Genomic DNA, 25,326 nt, shown 5'->3' on the forward strand with positions numbered 1-25,326 from the left:
ATAATACTGAAATTCTAGGACAACTTAGAGCTATCATAACCTGCAACCCTCCGTTTGCATTTATTTCTGTAAATATTTGTTTTAGTTTCAGTCAAAGAAATATTTTGATCTTTGTCTGCTCCCTGGTATTTTGCTTTCTGAATGCAGCTGCTCAGAAAATACGTTTTTTTTCTTCCTCAGTGAAATTTTGATTTCCACATTTTTTCATTTTCAGCAGTTCTGTAAGACCAGTGAATCACATCAAAGAATTGCTCATTTTCCGCAGAATAATTTTAAAAGCCTGGAAAGTGATTCTGGTGCAATAGGCAGGGCTGGGATGGGGACCTAGGTTGGTTTAAAAAACAGGGAAAAGAAGATGCAATAATATGAGTAAAGAAAAAGATAAAAGAATAATGTAACCAAATCAGAAAGAAGAGGAATTCTTTGATAATTCCCTGTGCTTTCCTGATTTAATACAGGTGATACCAGGAACTGTTGTAAGAATACTGGTTACAGTCACCATCCTGTATGCCTTTCCCACAGAACATCCAGAAATACTTGCCTTCCTCTCTCCTTCACATTCTCTCTCCCTCTCTCTGAAACTAATGTTTCAAAATAATTTAAATCACATGCAAAAAGACCCTCTAGTTTCAAGTTTCCTTTGGAGTAGCCTATTCACTCTAATCACCTCTGATTCATAATTTTGGGTGGCATTTACAGATTTCTACAAGTATACACAAAATCCATTCAAGATTTTATTAGTCCTGTCTAATAAAAACACCCAACTGAAGTAAAACTGCTACTTTATCTAGCCCATAAACTGTTTGTCTACTTGGAAGACAAATTGTTAGTAAAAGTCAGTGAAAGCAAAGGTTATATCTGAATCACTGGTACACCTTAAAAAGCTCCTAATCTTATCACAAAGCATGTAAAAGAGCAAAGGTTAGCAGCAGTATCTTACTCTTTATACCATATGGATTGATTTTCAGAGCAGTTCTCTGAGATAAATTATTTATAGGCATCAGTCTGTAGTATCAGATTAATACATGCACTTACGAGTAGTGGACATGATTGAACACATTAACGGGATATTTTTTCACTTCTAATTACCAGGAATCTATCAAAGAACTATTGAATAATAATTTAACAAAAACATGAATCTGTGTCCACCAATCAATTTATCATCCTGACTCAAAGGATTCACTAATTTTCTCAATAGTGACCTAATAAAACGCTTACTCTTCACCTTCTGTAGAAAAGAAAGGCTCAAAATTGGTACAAAAGCCTATGTGTGAAATGTGTTAAGTATGAGATAGCTGCAAAAATTCAGAAGGCAGTTGCCAATGGGGTATCATAATTACACCAAGTTATTCTTAATGAGGTTCCAGGGAGCTGATATTATTTCAGGTGGTAGTCAACAAAATGAGACATAAATAAAAACAGCTGCACATTTTGAGAATGATAACTTAAAAACTTAAACTTCTGAAAACAACACCCTGAAGTCAGACTCAGAAATTGCAAAGACAATATCCCAGAAACAAGTGCCTGAAAAGAACTGATGAATCAGCAGGTGGAGAGCTGAGCCTGAACTTCTTACATGGTCTACAATAAAAGGGCAAATGCAATCCTTGTATGTATAAAGATGGAACCAGTACCCCTGTGGGGCGAGACTGTGGGATTATGGAAATGAATTTATCCCTCATACAGCACAGGCCCTATACATTTTAGAGCGATGCACAATGCTCTGGTGCACATTTTAGAAAAGATGGCAAAACACTGGGGAGCATAGAGAAAGGAACAACAAACCCAAAGACAGGAGAAAATGTTCTCATATACAGTTGGTGAGGGAGTAAGAAGCAAAGCTAACTCTGTAGCTCAGTCAAGATTTACATATGGGAGAGGAAAGACACAGATTTAGAGCCATAAGAAAATCACTGCTTAAGATCTATGAAATTAAGTATTAACTAAAAGGAGACCAGACTTCTCCCTCAAATGAAAACCTGATTTCACTGACCTGTATAGTTGTGCTCATATTACCTGACTGCCAGAGAGTGCAAATGCAAGCGGTTGCCCATTCCATACAAAATTGTAAGAGGAAGTCTTTAGACATCCCACTTCCAGAATATATTCCAGTGGGAACAACATATGTTTTCAGTGTGGTAAGAATTAACTCTGGGCCACCGGAGCAGAAAAATTATAGCACCAGGTACAGTGCATACAGTGTGCAAAGCCTGATCCAGGAATCATGGTCAGAAAATAAAGCACCACGATAGGTGTTACAATGACGACAGACATTCCTCAGCCTCGTTTCACCCCAGATGTCTTTAGATACATAATTCAGTTGCAAGACCAGTGTGTAGGAAGACTGTGTCATCAAAAGAGCTTGTTTTCCCTCCAGTGGCTGTGTGATTACTGCTGAACACCGAGTTACCCCTTCCTGAGCTGATCCTGGTCTCCAGTCCCACAGGTAGTAAAGAAACTTGAGTGGAACTAACAAAAGCAGTGACAAATGTTATGACTAGTAGAATTGCCAGGCACCAGAGTGGGCACGTTGAATTTAAAGGTCAAAAGTAGGAATTAGTTGGGCCACAGGCACCTACAGGCATATGTGTGTAATACCATTTCAGCTCCGTGTTATAGTGATCCCAGCTGCCTCTGAGCAAAGCGGCTCTCGTTCCCAGCTGGGCACAGGGCACTGGTGAGGCATTAGTGAGGTGCCAGCAGCCCATCCATGGTTTGAGCACAGAGAATGTAATCACTGCTCCCATTTGGCATGCCTGACGAGGTGGAGCAGTCACACAAATGAAGCCATCCTGCTCCCGATTACAGCTCCCAGTCTTCCTGGTCTTACTCAGGTACTTCCTGACACCACAGCAGTAATGCCAGATGTGGGTTTGCTACTTGTCGATGGCAGGACTAAAGAAGGTTCCTGCATGAAAACGCTTGTCATGCTTGGCATGTGCAGAAGATGAACAAACAATAGTATCTTATTAAATTTTAGTATACCGAGTGAAAGTACACTGACTTAACAAAACTGGTGGAAGTAAATTTATATGGAAGAGTAAAACAATTCGCTAACTTGATTAAACAAAACAAAAAAAACAAACACACACACACCCCCCCCCCCCCCCCCCCCAAGAAATGTCAGTATTTCTTAAATATTCAGAAGGTTGGGGTTTGTCTGGTGGTGGTTTTTTTGCTTAAAAAGTTGTATTGAGGCCAGTTATCTGCCTTCAGTCCAGCAAAAGTCCACTGACATTCATGGTAGCTTCACCTATGAAGGAGCTGCAGGACTGGGTTCATAAACATAAATTAAACTGCTGAGTGTATTAATTAATTTTCATTAGTTTCATTAATTTTTGTAAGTTTTCCTAGTTCAAGCACAGTAGGTAAATGATACAACACCTACAATACCATTAAATTTAATAGTTGGTCGTTGCTTTGATTAAAATTCCATTTTTCTAAATTTTATACTACAGAAGGAACTTGGCACAAAATTTTCCAGCCTGGAAACAATTTTTATGCTTGTAGACTTTCAAAGGGATCTCTTTGGCTTCTTTTAAGTTACAGAAACATACGAAACACATAGCTAGCGTTTGAGAAGGGACTTTTTTCCTTATTGCTGCCTTGAAGCAACTCTTGTATAGATGGAAATCCTTTAAAAGGTGTGTCAGTATATTCATTAGCAGACATAAGATTCCCTCATTTTTCACAGAGCACCTGTGTGTGTTTGTAAGCGATGTACAGATATCAGTGAGAGGCCCAACCAGCAAAGACTGAGTCTGGATTCGATCATTCTGAGAGTTCAGTGATTTTGGATCGAGAGATTTCGCCTGAGTCCATTTCTTGTAATGCATTTTAAAGGTAAAAGGGCTTTCCTTCTGCCAAGATGAGAGTATAGGGCTGCAGGGATTTGCATTTCTCTTGCAGCTGTAGACATCACTAGCAAACGACCTCAGCTCTGGAAGCAGCTTAGCTTGAATAGATCTCCATTGCAACACAGCGCTCCATTGTGGGCTGTCTTCAGCAGCAGACTGAGCCACGCCAGCTGCAGCATGAGGTCAGAGGTGACCAGGACAGTACATTGCAGTAATGCTTCAGCACTGCCCTCCTGAATATCCCTGAAGCACAAGCCTTTTCTATTAGTGCCCTCAGCAGACGGGGAGATGTTTGGCCTCCAGGCAGTTTATTGGAAATTTAAGGTTCTTGCTACAGCTTTATGATTTTTTTAAAACTAGATTCCCAGTAGGTGAGACAATAATCTGAGCCTCCGTGGCCGTCAGCACTGGGAGCCCAGGCTGTGGGTCCTCCCCTGTACCCAGAGCCTGTGCAGAAGGAGGGAGCGGTGGCGGATCAGGTTAGAGGGGGACAAGGCAAGCTGTGCGAAGGGACAGGAGCACTCAATAACAGTTTATCTTCAGGTGATTATTAACTGAGCATCTTATTCATCTCCTTAAAACTAGTTTATCTACAGGATATTGCTGGAAGTTTAAATTCCTGACGTTCCCTTCCCCAGGGATTGCTCCAGCAAATGACCCCCCTTAATTTTTCTACAACTCTTCTCTTCAGTCTTTCCTTAGCAAAATGCAACTTTAAAGTCAGCACTTGACCTGAATTTTGCTAAACCTTTGAGTATCATAAAGCTAGGTAAAAGCTGCTTACATACTGCCCTCATCAGTGAGGGAGGCTGAGTAGGCAAAACCAACACTCTCAGAAACATTTTCACACAGAAAATTCAGAATGAAACTCGATGGCAAAATTATCAACTTTCCATTATGAAGTAGCCATGGTTCTATTATGCAATTTCCTATTTACTGCTGAATTCCAAGTCTTCTTGTTTTGCCATTTTTTCCCCAGGAAAATTAGGAATTATCACTTTAAAATAATACTATGGAGTTAACTGAAGCTGTCCAGGAAAAAAGTAATTTTTTTGTTATAGTTGATGAGACAAGGAATTAGTTTCATGAAAGAAAAGCTTATTAGGGACTCTACAATAAAGAAGGTCTTTCAATTCCAAAGATTATGTTATCAGCAAAGTTATATATATTGCATTGACATCTGTATCTGCCTGTGTACAGACACACATATCTACACACATGCATACACATGCACTTCAAAAAACTATACTTACTCATGTTCGCTCTTGAAAAACAGATACTCTATGGAGGTAAATTCATATATAACATTGATTGAAGTTTGCTTTCATTGTATTTAAAATCCAGGAAGCATGTGATGCAACATTCTACAGTCTCTGTGCTACATCTGACTAGCTCATATTGAACACAACCTCTGTTAAGTTGAAAGGATTTCTGGTTTGTTTCAACTTGAAAGTGATTTAATATGAGGCCCAGAGAGAAAATCTGTCTCAGTAATCAAATTATAACAAGTAAGGATTAAAAGTATTAAGAAGTTTAAGCAATCTTTTAGCTGCCCTGTGTTCTTGAGGTCATTTGAAGCTGGCTGTGGGAATAAGTAAAATAAAATAACAAGAGGGAAAAAAACAAAGTATTATAGAAGGGAATCAAAGAGCGTCCTTCAGGATTAGATTATGGTACAAGAAAGGGACTGAAACATTTTCCAGGATCCCTAATTCATTTTCCTTTGGGAAACATAATTTAAAAAGGGTATTTTAAGGGTATTTTAATACCAATCTTCTTTCCTTCTAAACTGGATGCACTAACTCTTCAATTTTTTTTTTATCTAATAAAAAAAATGCTGATAACGTCCACTAACTCATAAAATAAACAGTTCATATAAACAGTTTGTTCTCCAAACAGACAATTTTAGGGACTGGGCATATGGTATTAGTTCTTTCTTATTTTTTTTGTGCACAAATATATACATAAAAGAGCATATTCAGCCTAAACCAACAGTAGCAAATGCATTAACATCAAATAGGTTTATAGCAGCTCATGTAAGTGCCTCAATGAAAAAGACAGCAATGTAGGCCATTTTAACAACCTTTACAAAGAGAAAAAACTAAACCAACTCACTGCTAAGTTACTAGTGGCATCTCTAACTTGGTGCAGGAAAGGGCTGAGGTGATGCTACAAGGAGATATAATTTTTCTTTCCTCTGAACCTGGTTTTCTTTCAATTAGTAGCATCTTTCCCAAGAGCTAAAATCCCTTAACATCCCTACAAATGCCTGGCATATCCTTTGAGATGAATCCCACGAATTCTAATTCACCCAGTCTGCACCACTGAAGCCAATTCTGAAGTAGAAAAGGTAATTAATTCTGTTGGGGGAAAAAAAAAAGCAACATTGAAAATCACTTTTTTTTATTCTGTTCCCAAGAAAATTTATTAACCAGCTCTACCCTGAGAATTAAACCTCTGTGGTAAGTCCTGAAAAATACATATATAGGGATAATTGTTGTACATGGCTGAGGTTTACTTTAAAGCAGAAGCTCAGGTCTAAAAAATTCTACCCAGAGAACATTATCCCCTGCCAGACCCACATCCACCACTGTCCATCTCATCCCACTGTCATATGTTCTGTGGGAATTAGAACTCTCTAGGGACCCACCACCACCCCTGTGTTGAAAGGTTACAACCTGCATGTTGCCTAGTCACTGAGCAGAGGAAGAGGAAAGATTAGGGCAACAAGCCCATTTATTTATATGTAAGGATTTTATTAGGTTGAGATGGAGGAATTTGATCATAATTAGGTTTCTTCTAGCAAATGAGAACTTGTTCACACAATTAAAAAAAAAAAATGAACTTAACCTAAATGGGGCAACAGAAGTCAAAACGTACTGTGCAAGCAAGCTGGTGTCCAGATTTGATTGCTAAGCCTTCAAAAAAGCAGCTGCTGATTACAATTAGATGGTCTTTGCATAAGAAGTTCACTTCCCAGAGCAAACAGTGAGTCCATGCAGTGTTATGCCTGTGTGTGGAGGAGTGTTTTAAGAAAAAGCAGGGGGTGTGTGTGTGAAATCTGGGTTGAGTTGAGCATACATCTCCAAACATGGCTAGAGTGTAAATGCTCTCAGCAGAGTCTGGCTGACCAGGGAGTACAGGGAGCAAATCTTTTCCAAACGTGGTGAGCTGTGCTTTCTTTTTGTTTTTTGGATTTTTGGTTTATTTTTTCCCCTGTAAACTGAGAATATCACTGACTAACTTCTAACACATAAATCCCAGCTGCCGCTTCCACAGTGGCTTTAAATTCATTATCCGTGTATTTTAAATCAAACTGCTACTGCCTGGGCAACTTCATTAAGGAAGTCTCCAAGGCACAGGGTCTGAGGGACATGGCTCAGCTGTGACCAGCAAGTGTAGCTGCGTGCTGAGCTCCCCATGCAGCTGCAGTGGAGGGCCCTGGTCCTCTGGTGAGGAGGCCTGCAGCACCAGCCGGACGTGGTGAAGGATGTGGGAAAGGAAGCTTGACAGCAAAATGTAAGGCAGGTGCAGATGAGGGTGCTGGTTTCCAGGAATTTTACTCACAATTTAAGATTATGGTATTTACAGCATCATATACATACGTATATACACACATGCACATTATATATGCATACACATTTGTGTACATGCTGTATTTTGATCCAAGTATGCTGTAATTTCAGTCCCATTTTTAGACATGATACCTATGAAAGCAGTGACAATTTTTCCCTCAATACCTTTTGTCTTTTATATTCTCTTTTTCTGGGGGATCATAATATTCAAATCTGAAAATCATCAGCCTGCACCAGACAGACCTTCAATCAGCCATTTTTATTGAAACACTGGCCACATATTGCTCTGACATGCAGCAATAAATAAGATTTTTTCCTATGAGAGGTATAGTGCTTACAATATTTAAGTTTATTATGCTCGAGTATGAAAATACTGTCAAATAATAAAAATCATATTTAATTTTACCTAAGCATATTATTTTTAGTAGCTGTGATGTCATGTTTCCATATACATTCATTTCTGTGAAAAACAAACCTCAGCAGGGGTTGTTAATTTTTGCATTAATATATACAGAAAACGTTGTATCTGCCTGAAAATCTCACCTGCTTTTCTTATTGCTACCAACCTGGATTCCCTTTGGGGAAGTCGCTTGTGAAAGAGCTTGGGTTCATGCCTGATGGATTCAAGAAGTTGCCAGTAAAGGACACTGGATAAAGATCTGATTGCAGATCTGTATTTGGCAATTACTTCAGAGTAGTTTTTCATGTGCTAAGGGAGCTGGCTCTTGAAAGCTCAGTAGGAGGTAAGAAGTTCCCTCACTGGAGAGGGAATCTACTGGGAAAAGCTTTTGATGACATCTTTTAAAGAATGAGGAGGAAAGAAAACCGTCTGACTTTTTAAACATACTTGGGCCATACTCTACAGATCTTCATTCAGGCAGTACTAGCGATTTCAGAGAAATTGCTTTGGAGAGCCAGGGGTTTGGTTTCTTCTAGTTACCCAGTGCACAGATAGCAAGGGACAGAAAACAAACCCTTATGCTTTCTCCATGTTGACTGATTGCAAAGACTTTAGCTATAGGATGAATAGAGACAGGACAGGGTAGTAAAGATATCCAAGAATACGTGCAGCAAGGGAAGTGCACCTCCTCAGAGGAATAATCTGCCTCCCAGTCAGTAGTACCCCAGTGGTGACTTGGATTTAGTCAGCAGTAAAATAGGTCCATAAAGTAGTAAAGAGGGGTCCAGGCCATCCACTGATGAGAGGGTGAAGACCCAAGACATCTCCAGTAAGAGAACAGACTACAGAGGGAGCCTTGATCACTAAACAGTACTTCAGCCATTGACCCGTACTAACCACATAGCCATGACCAGAGCCACTGGTCACTGGCAAGGATAAAACCACTTAGCCCTAAACATGGGTTCTAGCTTAAGAACTAAATGAGGAATTCATGTATGCCTTTAAAAACAGGAATCTATTTGCCCACCATCAGGATTCCTGACTTTGTTTTGTTTCAGGGCAGATGAGCTAGGGCTTGTGAAGTCACATCTGTGAAACATTCCAAGTTAGCACAGAACTGAAATTAAAAAGAAAAAAATCAATCATCTACTGAATAAAGGATTTTCAAATGCTCTACAGTCTACCCTCAGAAGAAAAAAATACTCAATAGATGTCTGCTAGAGACATTCAGCTCCTTTTCTTTTTAACCCCAATAACTATCACATCCTCTGCATCCATCTGACCACAGGAAGGTACAAACCAGAGATTGTAACACACCTGTCACCACCTGCAATATGACTGCAACTGCAGATGTACAAAGTACTGCCTTTGAAACGGAAGCATTTCTCTCAGTAGAGAAATCCTCTCCCAGCCTATGACTGTGACAAACTGAAGATTAGAGCAAAATCCAGGAGGATGATTTAAAATGAGAATCAAAAGGTTATAAAGCTAAATGCTTTTTCAGAGCCAATGGTTGTCATAGTAACCACTTGTAAATTTTTTTTTCTTGGAAACGCAGAGTAAACAGTTACTAAAGTGGGCCTCAGTGATACAGTAAATGCATGAATTTATTACTACTTGCAGTCAGAGCTGGGTGAAGAAATCCAGGAGACACTATTTCAGAATTTGTTTTCCTTCTCAAACCAAAGGTCCAATGATACAAAGTCATTCAAGCAACCAAGGAGCAGGAGGCGCATGTTTATTGTCTGTTTTGGCCCATCCCTGCGGCTCTGCTGCTAAACAACCAGGTTCATCTGGGTCAAGCTCAAAGGGAATCGTGTTGTGAAGAGTATGACATGATGTACAGCTGACATGGCAAATTTAAAGAAACACAGTTTCAAATTAGTCTAATTTTTCTGGACTAATTAGGTTGTGTTTTCTGTTTGCAGCAAAACTGTAAGAGTTAAAAATCGACTGAAAATAATAACACATAATGTAAACTGCATTCTCTCTGGGCTTTAGCTGTATGGGACAAACCAACAGCCCATTAAACAAGAACATTCAAATTAGACAGAAAGTTTTCTAAAGTGAATGGTTTGGGTACGTCAACCAATGCACTTGAACTGCTGTGGGCATCTACAGTTTGAACTTCCAATATATCTGATGCTTTGGATCACTCTAAGAAAAAAAAAAGGATGTGCAGTCTCAGGACAAGTTTGTTTAATAAAGACACACACAAACAACAAATTCTTGGTTGCATGCGAAAACACAGTTAAGTCGTGAAGTCGTAATTTACGTTTTAAAATTAAAAAGATTAAAAAAGATTCTAAGATTTTTCAAGTCTTCAAAATCTTTTAAAAGCATTTTTATAAACAAATTTGGAAAAGATGCATGTAGATATTCACCATTTCTGTATTAAGCAGCAGTACTTATTTAGAACTTTGGATACAGACATTCAGCACCTACCTTAGACCAATGAGGCTAAAGAAAACAAAGGCAACTCTGATTAAATTGAGTTGTAAGAGCAGGGGTCAAGTGTTGAACTCCTAGACATATTTATTAGAAAAATACTGGTGATATAAACTAAATACAAGAGACATCAGATCTACAAAAGACAGTATCCTCATTGCAAATGACACGAAGCAGAACAACTCTATCCTGAAAACACTGTAGAACCTGCTATGGCTAGCAGGTTTTGGGCATTTGACATCATATCTGTCTCCTCTTACTACTTATATCTGTAAAGAAGTCTTTTCTTCAGCAAAATAGAGATTGACACAGCTTCACATCTAACTCATAGCCAGAACTGCAAAGTTACTGAAGAGAAACTCCTATGTGTTCAAGATTGTATTAGGGGAGTGAGATTTGAGTATCTGTCCTACACCCCAGTGATTGCAAAAATAGAGGAATGGCTTTAGAAGCAAAGCCTGGAACCACAGTCTTCCCACCCCAAACGGATTTTTCTCTTTGCTAAGCTACTTGTCAGACTTCTGCCTATGCGCATTTATGTTATCTCTTAGAACAAATTCTCTGCACTGGGATGTTACTCAAAAAAAACCCAAACAGTTGATGAAGACTGTCTCAGCTTCAGGATCCCAATTTCTTCCCCTAAAGGCTGTTTTGAAGTCTGTCCTGTTTTGTAACATTTTCGGAATGAAGACTGGTATTCCTTTAGGAGCTCAGTCAGGAGGCAACTGGGTATTTTACACCAGGGTATCCTAGTGGGAACTATTTTTGTGGGACAATGGAACATTGTGGATATAAAGTGTCAACAATAACTTCGCTTTCTGAAGATCCCAAATTTGGGAAGTGTTTGTTTTTCTCAACAACACCTACTAAACTAAGCCTCTCCGGAAGGCAGATAGAAAACACATTGGCTACGTATATGCTACTAAATCAAATGAGCATGGAACTGTTTTCTGTCACTGAGTCCAATTGGCATGGAGCAGTCTATATCCATACTCCTAAATTCTCATCTTCCAAAATATGCTGGCAGCAGCCAAATTGCCTGTGATCCCTGAATGACCTTTGCCCTCTGGAAATCCTTACTGTACTCTGCAATTGTTTGGGATAGTGCTAGCTGGCCTAGGTCAAAACCATACTAGGAACCCTTCTAACAATTTAACAGTTAGATGACTGAGTTATCATACTCAGGAACATTCTCAACACAGTCTAATTTACTAATATAGGTGCTGTCATTTTAACTCTTCCCCAGAGAGGCACAGCTGTGAGTTAGGAGTTAGGCAGACTAACTGGCAGGTCTGGGGTAGTTGTGGAAATGTAGACAATTAAATTCAATTAAATTTTAGTTTGCAAGACAGAAATTTGGATTTTGACATTCAGACTTCACCTAAGACTTCACCTAGATACATGGAGCCAAAATGTCTTGATCTGACTCTATAGTTTTAATATAGCAAATGTTTTCAGAATGACCAAATGAAAGTATCTAGGCTCACTTTGCTTCATACACAGCACAATTTCCCTTTCTCATGAAACAAACAGCCGTACTGATGTTTCTCAGCTGCAAGAAACACAATATAAAATTTATGCATGAAAGCAGAATTTGTTCTGGTTTTTCACTCCTGATGAATTTTTCTACACAGCTCCATTTAGGATGAAATTCTGGTTTAAAGGGTAGATTTCCCATGTATAGGTGGTTTGTGATATTATAATCTATAACTCTTTGCACTATTCCCTTCACTATTTATTCAACTTTAAATGCCTGAAAAAGAAACATTAAATTTGAATCCGAATCATAATCTGCTAAAAAGAACTCCCAATAAAATTTGTTAGATTTCTGATGGACACATGAATGTGCTGTTGCAAAGCCCACTGAGGATTCAGAAGTAGAGAGCCTTAGGCTAGGTGGAGAATGTGTTATAAAAAGTAAGTATCAAAGTAACTGACACATGAATATGTCATACTAATTTTTCAGTCTTGGGTTGAACAGCACAGGGAGTCCTCCTACATACTGAGGGGAAGGAGGATAATACCTAATACCTTCCTTTGGAGAACTACAGTACGTCAAAACTGGTCCCTTCTTACCACTGCTCTTCTTCAGGACATGTTTGGTTGCTGTGCTGATGGAAGCAAAAATTCTCTAGCTCAATTCACTCACTGATGGACTTACTGGCCCTATGTAGCAGGTTGTGATGCTTACTACTCTGTGAGACTGCATAAATTCTGGGGTGCAAAATGCTTATTTTCCTCCATTTTTAAGGCTTGTGTATGCTCTAAAATGTGTGCTACACATAGAAATAAAAGAGCCATGGGAAGGAGCCAAGTCACCGTGTATGGTGAGAATCAGTGAATGAAAGGAAAAAATGAGATTAGCTATCTCTCCTCTCCATATATATAAGTTATTTAAACCACAGTTGGAAAATTCTGAAGTTTGTTCCTCACCTCTTTCCAGTGCTTCAAACTTCTTGATTCAAGCTATAAACCTGATTGTTACAGCATTTACTATGCAATAATAAAAAATAACTAGCATCTCTCTTCCACTTAAGAGAAAAGTCAGTGTCCGTACATTCTTGCACAGCTGAAGTAAAACCATCTTGCCAGGAGCCATGGGATAAATTAGACCTTAGAAAATAACCCAGATTTCTTCAAATTAGAGCTAGTCAAGGTTTTGGCATTTTTTGACAGGACCATTTTTTTGTGCACATATTGAAACACGCTGCTTTAGTTAAATCTAAACATGTTTCCTTAATTAAATCTAAGTTTTCAGCAGGCACATACCATTTGAACTATTGTTTTAGAGGAAGAAAGAAAGCTTCTCACCTGTTGAACAGTATTCCAAGTATGGATAAAGAAAGAGCGGTACACCTAACTTCAGAATAGCCAAAGCATTTCATAGGGTGCATGAAAGATGTAATTCATTTTCATTGTCAGAAATAGGCAAAACTGAGTTTCTATATCTCACGTGAGCACCCTAATTCCTGGTCTAGTCTACATTCTCTTTTCTCTTACTGTCCATGAACCATTTCAAAAAGTTCTGGATTTTTCTTGGGGTAGAAAAAGCCTTTTTATCTATATACATTTTGTAAGACAAAAAAAAACCACCTTTTTTCCTATCCATCTCCACATCTGAACTCTACTTTCACACCCACTACACTGAACATTGCTACAATTGTCTGGAAAAGCAACTCTTGAGCCCACAGAGGCAAACGATTCCTGTGGCCAAGAGCTGATCAGTGCAGGAGAAAAGTGAATAATCAGAAAGATCTGATTACAACTCCCTGGCTCTCTGCCAGCACCGGTGTCCTGGTTTCAATACCACAGAGGCAGCATGCATTAGAGCAACCCTGAGGCTGATCTAACCTACAGCAGATGACAATAGTCTTATGGTGGCAAACTGCCATCTGGAACTAGCTGGAACACAGTAGCACTCATTCCCTCTAGCCTCTGGCATTATTACTATATAGGCTGGAACTGATAAGATTCAGAGCCATGCCAATCTAGTGTCTACTAAAAACTCCCTTCTTCTGGGAAATTTTCATTTGGCCAGATACAACTGAATTCCTGAGGCACAGAGCATATGAATCTGAGCACTGAATCTGTCCCAGTGTGGTTTTGGTCTATCATCTTGTTAATTCATCAGTTAAGAAAATCTTCTCAGCTTAGAAGAGTCCTGCTGTGGTGTCACATTTTGGTGATCCCACAACTTCATAGTACACTTTGCACTAGAACTCAGTGTCACTGACGCATCTCAAAGTGAGAGGTCACATCAAAAGGAAAATCAGCCAAGAAATCTGACAAGATACAGCTTTCTTGGTGCTAATGGAGCCAGATTCACAAAAAATACTCCAGTTTCTGAAGACTAAAAGATAGCAACGCTGCTGGTGACAACCACCATCTCTTACACAATTGCTGCCATAGTTACAGAAAGTCCTGTTCAGACAGAATGCAGCAGAAGAAAACAGGGACTTTAAACAGGTTTCTGTAAATATGTGTGCATGTGTGTGTCTTTATAAAATGACACAGTAGGTCTTTTGCCCAATTAATACCCTTGTCAAAAAACAAAAATGAAAATACCAAACCAAACTTCTAATTCTACTCAGTACAAGCGAGCAGCTGAAATAAGAAGGCAGTAGGACTACAAACTATCTAAAATTAGCACACAGTTGCCTAAAGTCTTTTCCTTAGGCGGAAAAATACCTTTAATTACTGAGCTTATCCTCTATGTTCTCAGTAACAAATACCAAATAACTACCTTACCCAGGAAGTACTTATGAGAACCCTACGGCTCTGCTTCCCTCACTGGCATGTCCTTCCTCAAGCAAATTGCTCAGCATCCATGCACTCCAGCATACTGCTGGAAATCACTTTTCTAATTTCCTAAACCAAAAACTTCATTTCAGAGTCTAATTCTGGAAGGTCAGCAGCACCACATTACTCACCTACCACAAGAGTTTGAAAAGACCACGCTGTAACTCACTGGCAAAATAATTCTTGTGTTCTCCATATATTTAGTTCAAAGGAATATTAGTCAACAGTTTCTAGCTGGGTATGAACAAGGCAATCCTAGACAGATGTCAGCTCAGGATAATTTTCATGTCACCTGCAACTCAACACCTGCTTAATTTCCTTAAGCATAAACCTTTGCTTTCATAGTAAACATAACAAACACCCTACCTTGCAGGTGGAGCACAAAAGGGATGGTAACTGGAAATGTCAGCAAACTTGGCTTCTGCTATACTTATATTTCCTTCTTTCTCACTGCACTTCTCAAAACCACTTGCTCATTGTACAAGGTTTCCTAGCAAGTTAAAAGAGAAATATAAGCTCTTTCACGGACATGGATAAATTTCTATGTAAAGTCCGGCTGTGGTTTAAGACCAGCCAGCAAGTCCCCACTAGGAGATAACGGGTTTGATGGCAAGACAAGCTAGTACTGGCCTCCTTTGTCTGCAGTAGTCAACTTAATGTTAGATGTCGAATTTAAAAGGCTACTCTTCTTTGTCCTGAACTTATCTGCGGTTCTTATCATGTGGTGTCTGCTCCCTAAATTATCAGAAAAGAGTTTACTTTCATGCAACTGAGTCAGAAACACAGATGTAAAAGAAAACAAACCATCAGATTTTGGTGTCAAAATTAAGACATCCATCATGGCATTTTTTTCTTTTTTTTTTTTTTTAACATATTAAGCATGGCATAAGTTTTCATATATCAAAAGCACAGGGATCAGAGATTCCAACAACACATATGAGGACTCAAGCTTTCTGCAGATAAGAGCTTATGCTCTCCAGCCAGACACAGAGAAAATTAGTCACACATATGCTGCAACTGCATGTAAAGGACTGAGAATAAATGAAATTTCCACCATCTTATCCTTTTGTAGCAAATGAAGAAAATAGAACACAGTTCATTATTGTAGCTGATAAACACTTTAATAATGCAAATGTGCTTTTGGTTTTGGTAGTCCTTTCCAACTTCAGCAAAGATTGGACATTTTAGACAATCACTGCTCAAGCCTGATTAATTTCTGGAGCAGCTCCACTCAGTGTACTGAACTGAAATGATCTCAGAAACAGAACTACAGGCTGAGGAAAATTAAATGAATAGAGTAACTGGGAGAAATAGAAGGCTGTTATATTTTGTATGATTCAGCCTCTAGACATGAACGAGAAGCATGCTTTGCATTCAGCAAATACCCTTGAAATTTAATGGCACAGTCTAGTAACAGAATTTACTAAATGCTGGATCTGCTTGAAGAGCATTCACATTACCCAGACTTGGGCAGCTAACCCAGTTAGCAGGTTGCTCTTTAGTCTGGGGAAGGAGCTAAGCCCAGAGGTTGATTCAAAAATAGAGAAGACTGAGAGATCATCCATCTACCTTGTCCCTTGTCCTAAAACAAGACCAGCCATTACTTGTACCTTCCTGACAGGCAGTCTAACCTGTCCTTGTAAGCTGCTAATTCTGTGAAAGCTTCATAATCTCTCAAGGCAACCTAACAGTTCACAATTCTTAGTGTTAAAAGGTTTTCCTAATCCTTATCTATATTGTTGTCATGCCAATTCATTCTTTTAATCATGATTTTGGTCCTATCCACAGTGGACATAGATGAAAGACTTTCAGAGAGTGATTCAGAACAACAGTCTAAAAAACAATAGTTTAGACAGACCTGCTTTGCAATATGATCAATGCCTAACTATAGAGATAAACCTAATCAGTTGGATTAGGCAGTTGGACTTGATAATTGTTGGAGGTTCGCTCCAAACGAAACTATTTCTATTCATTTTTTTATTTTTTTTTTTTTAGTCCCTTTAGGGGACAGCTGGTTGCTTGCCATGGCAAGAATGAGAATAAACTATTTCTTCAATACTGAAATACATAAAACCCATGGCCATCTGAAAAGTAAAGAGCAGAGGGAAGTGGAAAAGAAAAGAAAAGCCAGTGAGTGGCACACAATGTTTTAATTAATAATAGATTGCTGGAAGTAGGAAATCATGAGAAAAGTCAATATCCCTTACCTCACAATAAAAGTTATTTTAAAACCTTTTAATATTATTAAACTAACAGTTTCAAACATTTTAAAATTCTATTTCCCAGTAGGCTGGAGACTTGAAAACTCACAGAGGAGTCTCTTTCAATAGCAGGCTGGCTGATATGACAAAGAGCGTAACTCTCGTTTTTAAACTATCGAGCTACGCTTTTAGTTGGCTTTTTTTTTTTTAACGGCAATAAGGAGTAATGAGGCGCATATAGCCTTGGGAGAATTTACTCACTCACTTCAGCAAGAGTAGTTAGTTTGTCCGAAATATACTGTGGCCAAAACGGTCTCAATACATACCGCAAAAATTGAAAATATTTCATGAATAATGGCACGCTGGGATCACTACCTCATAGAACTTTGAAGAAAATCTTGGTGGTCTTCTCACTTTAGCAGAGGAGATTCAGGGCCAAGTCTTTGGAAAGGCTGCACTCTATTTAACACAAAGCCCAGAAAAGGAACAAAAAGTGGTACCATCTAACTGTGGTAGCAGTGTAAAATCCAAGCGTCTGAAGGCCTTCCACACAAAATCAATAAAATGATATTATACCTTTAATCTCATTGTCAAAAAATAATTAAAGGGGCTTTAAATTCCCAAAACACTTGCAGCAACCACAGTTTTCCTAATATTCATATTTCACCCTCATCACCATGAGGGTGATCACCAGTTCCCCGCACACTAGAAAAGTTAACAATGTATTTATTTTGATGATGTTTTGTAAGGCAAACTTTTCTTTCATTTAGCTTTCCCTGTGGGAAAAAGAAAATGAGATCATATCACTAGAGGCAGCTTTCAGTAAGTTTAAGATTTGCTCTGATCTAACTCTTCTACACAACGGCTGTCCTGTATGAAGTCTAGGGTGTTCAGTGATGTTTACTGTTAAGCAGTCCAAAGACTGCTAAAATTCATGAGGGTTTCCACTTCTGTTATGAAGAAAGTCCAAGACCTTTATATCTGTATTCCAAAATTCCCTTTTTCTACTTGTAAATAACATTAATTTTTTCAGGGATCACCTTTTCCTATGGTTACCATTAGGAAACAAAAAGCATCAATTTTACTGGGCAACGGAGAAAAACATGCATTCAAGTAACAGTTGATGAATACGCTGCTAAAAATAAGTCTTCTATTTGTTTTCAGTGGAAGACAATTTTGTGGTGTAGAAATACATTTCAAAGTTTTCTCTTCTCACCAGGGAACTGATTTATTGACAACCAATTAGTGCTTCCAGATAAATTTCTTGTGTTTACAGCAATATTTCTGCCTCACTTAGTTTTTAACTGTTTAGTTTTATGTTGTCATAGACTTGTGAAAATTAGTTATTGAAAAAGCTATTTCTTCACTTTTTCCATCTTGGAGGTCAGTGCCAGAGTCTTCCTTATTTTATGGTTTAAAGAGCTTTGTTCAGGCTCTTTTTATATATCCCAAAGGATGGGTATTCTACCACTTTTCTTGGAAACCTTTCTACAGCTTAATACACTTCATTATTAGCAAAAAAAAAAAAAAAAAATCCCGTAAATCAGCCTAATTTTCCTATGCTACATTTAAATGTTATTCTTCTTAGCTACAGTGTCCTGGCCCACTCTGCTCAATCCCACATCCTTCCTCTCTTTTCAACATTTTTCAGAATTCTTGGCTTAGCTTCCCGCACTAATAACTGTTGTTACCTGTTCTGTGGGAGTAAACCCTTTTCTTGGCAGGAGACACACAGGTAATGCTGAGTACATCCTGTTTACAGATATTTAACAACTTCTAACTGCAGTTAAATTTTTTAAAGCTAGATGACATCACCTGATGTTACACTGTGGTAACTGGCTATAGACAGACCCAAAAATTCAGGTTTGCAGAATGCTTACCTAGCAAAATGGGCTTCGTCTGTGTTTATTTCTGCTAAGGTGCCATGTTTGTTCAACCAGACTAAAAACTCTGATAAAAAAGCTGAGACGTATTACTTTTCATTACTCTTCTTCTCGGGATCTATAAAAGTACAAAACTGAACATCATAAATAGAACAGCTAAGCACAACCTTGTGTCTGTTCAGAATGTGTGTTAGCAACATTTGAATAGCTAAAACCATCAGCAGTGCTGCCACCGAGCATCCAGAGAGGTGATTATGGAACATCAGCCAGGACCATGAAGGCACTATTTTAACTCTCATCAGCAACGCTAACACATGAACAGAAAGGCAGATTAAACTATTCTCTCACACCTAGAGATTGATATTGCAAGATATATGTAAGATCAGAGAAAAAAACCTTTATGGCATCTCTATTCTTTTGTGTATCTCCCAAGGCCAGCACAATCTAACTTTCTATAACTTAGCTTTGTCCAGTTTCAGCAGGAAATGTAACTCTGTAAAAAGTGAAGGTAGTTAAATTATTGTGTGAAACTTATCAAGTTGAAAGAGGAAACAACAGATACGGTGGAAACCTTCTGAAAGACAGCTAAAAGCAAGCAGCTGAGAAGCTCCTACAGTGAACCGATTGGTGGTGGAATAGCGAACGGCTCTGCTGGTGGCAGGTCCACTTCAAGAACTTCCTTTTCACATCCACTCTCTGTCGGCTGCCAGTTGTGCCAAATGTCAGATGAACATTTTAATATGGTTGCTCTGCAGCACAGGACTTGAAAGCCTCTGACAAGCATGGGGAGAGTATCAAGTAATGGGGATCAGGAACCTTTTGAAATGATAATAAAAAAAGTTTAATTTACTATTCTTCATCAAAATGATGATAAAAACTTTAAGACTAGCATGACTAACAAGGACAATGTATTATTGAAAAAGTAATCTGTCTTCTAAAACTTAATTATGCTTATTGTCTATATATCTGAGAGAGATGTAGAAAGCAGGGTCTTTTGCAGGAGCTTAACAACCAAATACATTCTAGCTAATGAGAACAAAAACATTTAAAAAGATCACTAGTGAACTGACAAAACTTTAATAGGGAGGGGAAAAAAGATGAAATCAAATTTATGTGGTATAAATAATTTCTAAGACTCTCAAATTTCTATATGGACTTTCTATTCTATAAATCTTGACAGGTTTAGCCATACTCTCTGAGAAAGCACTACATTTTGATCAACTTTTCCTCAGGTCAATTTTTTTTTTTTTTAATTTTTTATTTCTTGAGCTTGAAAAAAACTCCAAGACAATGATGATACCAGCAATTTTTGTCTTGCAAATGCTGCTTGTGCAAGTGAGATACATGTACTGCCTATAGGTATAATTGTGGGGAAAGTCTTGCGATAAGACTCCATAGAACATTATTGCATATTCATATAACTGGGAGTCTACCCAACAGATATCATGATGTTTTTCCTATAAATCTCAAAATCCTCGACTGAGGATGGTGACTGTATGCATACAACATTTGTATGGAAAAACTGAGCAAGTATGTACTCTAATAATCTGGAAACAATACTCAATGTGCTGTTCCTTCCAGTAACACCACTTGTCTACAGTTCACTGCGGCAAGGATTGCAGGTTATGATTCTATTACACGTTTGGCTTACTGTATAGTTTTAAAACAAGTAGTTCTCTGGGATTAAAAAACAGTAGTACAAACTGGAGGTAAAAATGGACATCAAGTCTCACTTGGTTACATGTTCTTTTTGCTGGGATAGCAAACATTCTTAGTTTGTGAATTTATCCAAGGGTAGCTGGAGTTTGCAATACATTTCTGCTGAGGAGATTAAATAATCAGGAACTTTAAGTATTTAAGTTTAGCTATTCCACAATTCATGAGTGTCTGCATTCCTGCTTACATATTTTACCCACTTTTTGGCATCTTTGATGTTCTTTGGCTACTTAACTGCCACTTAATCCACAGAAGAGCTAAATTTCTGCTGGTCTGTATATGTGAAGATAAGCCACAGCTGGTGAGCTGCTTGAAGCCCCTGCCATGCTTCAAGTGGAACAGGAACTTGATCCTAGGCTGCCTGGTCCCAGTTGAGAGCCCTAACAATTTGGGTAGTGGCCACTGAGGAGCAAATCTTTCTCAGTCTCTCCTGACAAATTTGTCCCATTTATAGAAAAACTTGCCCTTGGGAGAGGGATTGAATTCTGATTCCAGTTTTCCTCAGTTTCCACAGACAGGAAAATTACCTTTCTGCATGTCCAGCTACAAGAAGAAAGGATAAAAATTCCCCGGAACAAGATTGTCACCTCTGTCCTCTCCACCCTTCTGGCAACTCAGGAAAACTCCCTACTTGTTTCCCAAGATCACTTCCTAAGGTGGTTTACTGTACCAGAACAATGATTAAAACACCTGGATACCTAACTTTGGACTGAAACTTCCACAGCATGCAATACATTTAAGAGGTAGGCAGTGTGTCACCGTGCTGTGTTACCTAGGTACCTTAAAGACCTGTCATAAATTCCTGAACCTATTAAATTCAAAGCCAAAACCCTTGCAATACCTTTGAAAGCTCCAGTATGTGAAAGAGAGACGAGCAGCATGCCATTTAATATATAGATTTAAAAGCAGTCTCTGGAAACACATTCAAGAAGGATCAGTGGAGATACCTGTCATGGCTTACCATACAGATCACAACACTGCCTGGCATTTACCACCAGATACACGTTCGCAAATTCCTGTGGTAAGAGTGGCAGTGACTGCAGCTTTCACTGTTTTCTGCTTTTGGCAAAGTCCTTTTGTCAAATCCCTTAATGTCAAGGGCAGACTGAGGTCCTATTGAATTTAGCTGCTAAACTTTTGCAGCTCCAGAGCAGTGGACAAGAACTTCTCTGGCTCAGGATCAGTAGCGCTGAATAAGCAAGCACGCTGCCACAGGTAACATCACGCTTTCCTCTCCCTCTAAATCCAGGCCATAAAAGCAATGGCATTCAGTTTTAAGCACTTTTTTGTTTGTTTGTTTCTTACAGCCATAAGCAACTTTCAGAGCACCTAAACTGGCTAGAAACACAAGGGACCATTGCTCTTTTCAGACTAAAACGTGAAGTTTCCCAGTATCCCAAAGGGATGCTTCTGGCAGCATTTGAGCAAGCTCCTACACATGACCAAAAATGAGAACAGGTACCTCACTGGCTGCTTTTTACGCCCTCATTTTTAATGGGGAAAAACAGATCAGAATTTGTGTCTGAACATACTTTCATACAGTTTATCTTGGTTTATCCATGATCAAAAGAATAAAAAAAAATAATCAAATTTGAGGCTTGCGCTGGAGTCATGTGTTGATATGCCATGTCCACTTATTTCTGTGAGGGGCAGTTGGGACCTATTCTTCTCTTGAAATCTATAGCTTGTAAGCATTTAAGTAAATGATTTGCCAGAGTTCTGGAGCAAAATTATTATTCAATTCCCAAAATAGAGAGTTTTATATCTTCATAAATGGGTGCTTATGACATTGCACTGTGAATACTAATTTGGATATCTGAAGAGATGAGCATAATGCCATTATACAAGAGTTTGCTATATACCTTTCATCTGCCTATTACTGCCAGTTCATCTTCTTTTAATCTTCAGAATTTGTAATTCACTAATGTTCAGTTCCTTCTTTATTAAAGCAAAAGAAAGACCTTGTTACAAAAGAGTTCTCTTTATCTGTGGATATTAATCAACTGCATTTACTCCCTTAGAAGTAGCTGAAAGTATCCTACCAGATCAAAAGGTTCACATACAGTAATAACACATAATTTTGACTTTCACCACAGTATGTCCTACTTTTAAACAATGAAAGTTAGCAGACAAAAATATATTTTGAGGGAAAAGGCAAAAACTGAATTACTTTAAACATTACTTCTGGAGTCAAACTCTTTGAAAATAAACTGCAAGGACATCACAATGATAATTTAGAACTATGTATAAATTCATATTTCATATGGACTATCTACTTGTTAGTCAAACAATTTCCACTGTCTGTCTGTCTTTCCTTCTTTACAAGGTGATCCCTTTCTAGAGGAAAGGTAACTCATTTTAAGTCCTGCTATTTATCTACCTTCCAACCAAAGCAGAAGGGTGGAGCCTTGCTTTCAGAGACTGCAAAGAAACAGGACTTCCTACTATTTGTTTCTAAACAATCTGTAATTCTTTCCTTGGTTTCACCATGACTACAACCTTTATAAACATACCATAAATTAACTAAAGTCATTCAGAGGCTTGGTTCCCAAACTTACTGGATTCCCATAAATCATATTCTGCTTGATGATAGCTGTGAGACTGTTTGTCTCTGGAGTGTTACTCAGAAATTGGTGGTAGCAAAATCAATTCCATTATTATAGAATATATGGTTCTAACTACAGAGAAACTATGAGCCCCTTTTTAAACCCAGTCATCATCTTTTGTGTCACCAGAAAATTTAGTTAAGTAACTATTTTCATTCCCTATTTTTGATAGAAAATGTTTAGCGAGATCACTGCAAGAAGCTTTTTTATCATGAGTTATAATGCTGTGACATGGGTTTAGCTCATTTGCAGAGTATATATATTCACCCCATAGGTGGACAACTGGATTGGACAGAAAGTTATAAACTCCAGTACTGAAAAGGACTGAGCCTCCTGCAAAAAGCTGTCAACTCTGAATGCCAAGATCAGACAAATCAAAGGCGGGAATTTCTTTATCTGTCCATACACATGAGTATACGGTGAGTGGCAAGGATAGAGGCTTTTCAGCTACTACACAGTGATGCACAGTGCAACACCAAACTACCTGTCCAAAAGATAACTCATGCACCAGTATTAACAGTATAAAATTAGCACAGGACTTCACTACAATTAATTGACTGTACTTTTACAACTACTGGTTCATGACTTTGAGCAAGAGTGCCAGCTGAAGTAGCTCTTCTCTTAACCCTACAAGTCCTTCTGATCCTTGCACTGCACAGTCTACAGCAGATGAGACATCTGGTCAGATTCAAAATAGATTAAAATGAGGGAACTTCCCAAACAGGCATGAAATCTATGGTTTAGTAGAGCTAACACACTGTCCAAGTGCCCCTCTCCATGGCATGGCATTATCCTGGAAGGATATACTACCAGGCTTTCTCACTTGTGGGATGGCAGGGGGTGTTTTGGCCGCTGATATAATTAAACTAGCAGATGTGGCTATGAGAAACCATACTGATTTTTTAATTTTTAATTATTTTTTTTTTTTTTGCCATGCCTGCACCCTGAGGGTAAGTAATTCATTTGAAGTGACCTGGTGCTCTGGTGCTTTAAAATATTCAGTGGCACATTAAATAGAGACCTTTTGACTAATTGGAATGATGCACAATGCAGCTTTTTAGAAGTGGTGGTGAAGTGGTTTTTGTTGGTTGGTTTGTTTTTTGTGGTTTTTGTGTTTTTTTTCCTCTGGAAGTCCATGGAAGTCCTCATGCAGAAGAATTTCCCACATTTTATTCTTCAATTGAAAAATAATTCATCAGCTAATCTTTACTGCACAGAAAATTGAATCCTGTTTGGACCAGTTTGTTTTCTGTTGTAGAGGTAAAGGCTGTCATTCTACTCATCTAAAGAAAGCTGTAACTAGATGAGTAAAATGTATGGAGAAAAAAAGCAGCTTAAATACTAGCTTGCTGATGAAATGATATCATCAGGATGAAATGATTATGTGGTCTCCTTGAATAGGTGCGCACTCAGCCACTATGACTCTTGCCATTTCCTCAAATTGACCCAGAAGGCTCATATTGTTATGTCTGTGCTAATCTGCATGATCCTCCCTTGCATGCTGACTTTGCAAGGACAGCTGTATTTCGACAATCAGTTGAAATGCTTCTTTTGAAAATGTGGTTATTCAATACATGGTTTTTAATGAGGTATTACTATAAGGGCTACACTATGTAGTCCCCCTAAGGATAAACTTACTCCAGATGAAAAGGATCATCTGGTTTAAAATGGTCAAAGTTGATTTTTTCTGTGATTTATTTTCAGCTAACAGGAGATAAGACATTTACCCTTTTTAAAACAGGGCCTAATCCTGCAGTCTGAACAGGCTGACTGAAAGAGTTACATTTAGCTCAAAAAAAAATATGTATTTGTGAACTGTACCCACAAATTCCAGAAAGGTAGACTGAAAATTAGAACTGAAATGTTTGGAGATCCCTCAGTTAATTAAGCCCCTACAGATCTTGGTTTTGATTCATACCATATCTATCAGACCCACTAGAGTCTGGAATATGGGACTGAAAATATCAGGTGAAAAAATCGCTTCATAAGATTTCTGTTCAAAACCACCAAACAAAGTAAGCCCATCATAATGGTATTATGATGTTCCTGCTTTTGTCATGAAGTGGAATCGATAACTTCAATCAAATAAAAAATAATGTCAAGAAGAGAATAACCCTCTTACCAAATTTATTATTCTTAAAATGAATTAAAAATAGTTTTAAATTTTATACAAAAATAACCCTCTTATCTGACCTGCTATTTTTATAAGGTATCAAAAATATTTTTAAATTATTTACAAAAATTGAAACAGAGTTCTCCTCATCAACTACTCCCTTCTCCATGCTTTTTCCTCCCTCCTCTAAACTTATAAAAAAGCTATGACAGTAATTCACACCAACTT

The 25,326-nt window shown here is 38.2% G+C and overlaps 1 protein-coding gene across 1 annotated transcript in view; it reads right to left on the bottom strand.

Annotated features, from left to right (window-relative positions):
* Positions 1–5,092: 5,092 nt before the first annotated feature.
* The window catches only part of CENPW (centromere protein W), a 41,594-nt gene continuing 21,360 nt past the window's right edge, over positions 5,093–25,326 (bottom strand). The window contains exon 4 of the mRNA XM_061459975.1: positions 5,093–5,106. The gene's annotated coding sequence lies outside the window, so the exon portion shown is untranslated. The remainder of the gene's footprint in view (positions 5,107–25,326) is intronic.

Source organism: Pezoporus flaviventris, unplaced genomic scaffold (genome assembly GCF_033815535.1).
Source record: "Pezoporus flaviventris isolate CSIRO_AGI_PZ_B2104156 unplaced genomic scaffold, CSIRO_AGI_Pfla_v1 ptg000031l, whole genome shotgun sequence".
Taxonomy (NCBI): Eukaryota; Metazoa; Chordata; class Aves; order Psittaciformes; family Psittacidae; genus Pezoporus; species Pezoporus flaviventris.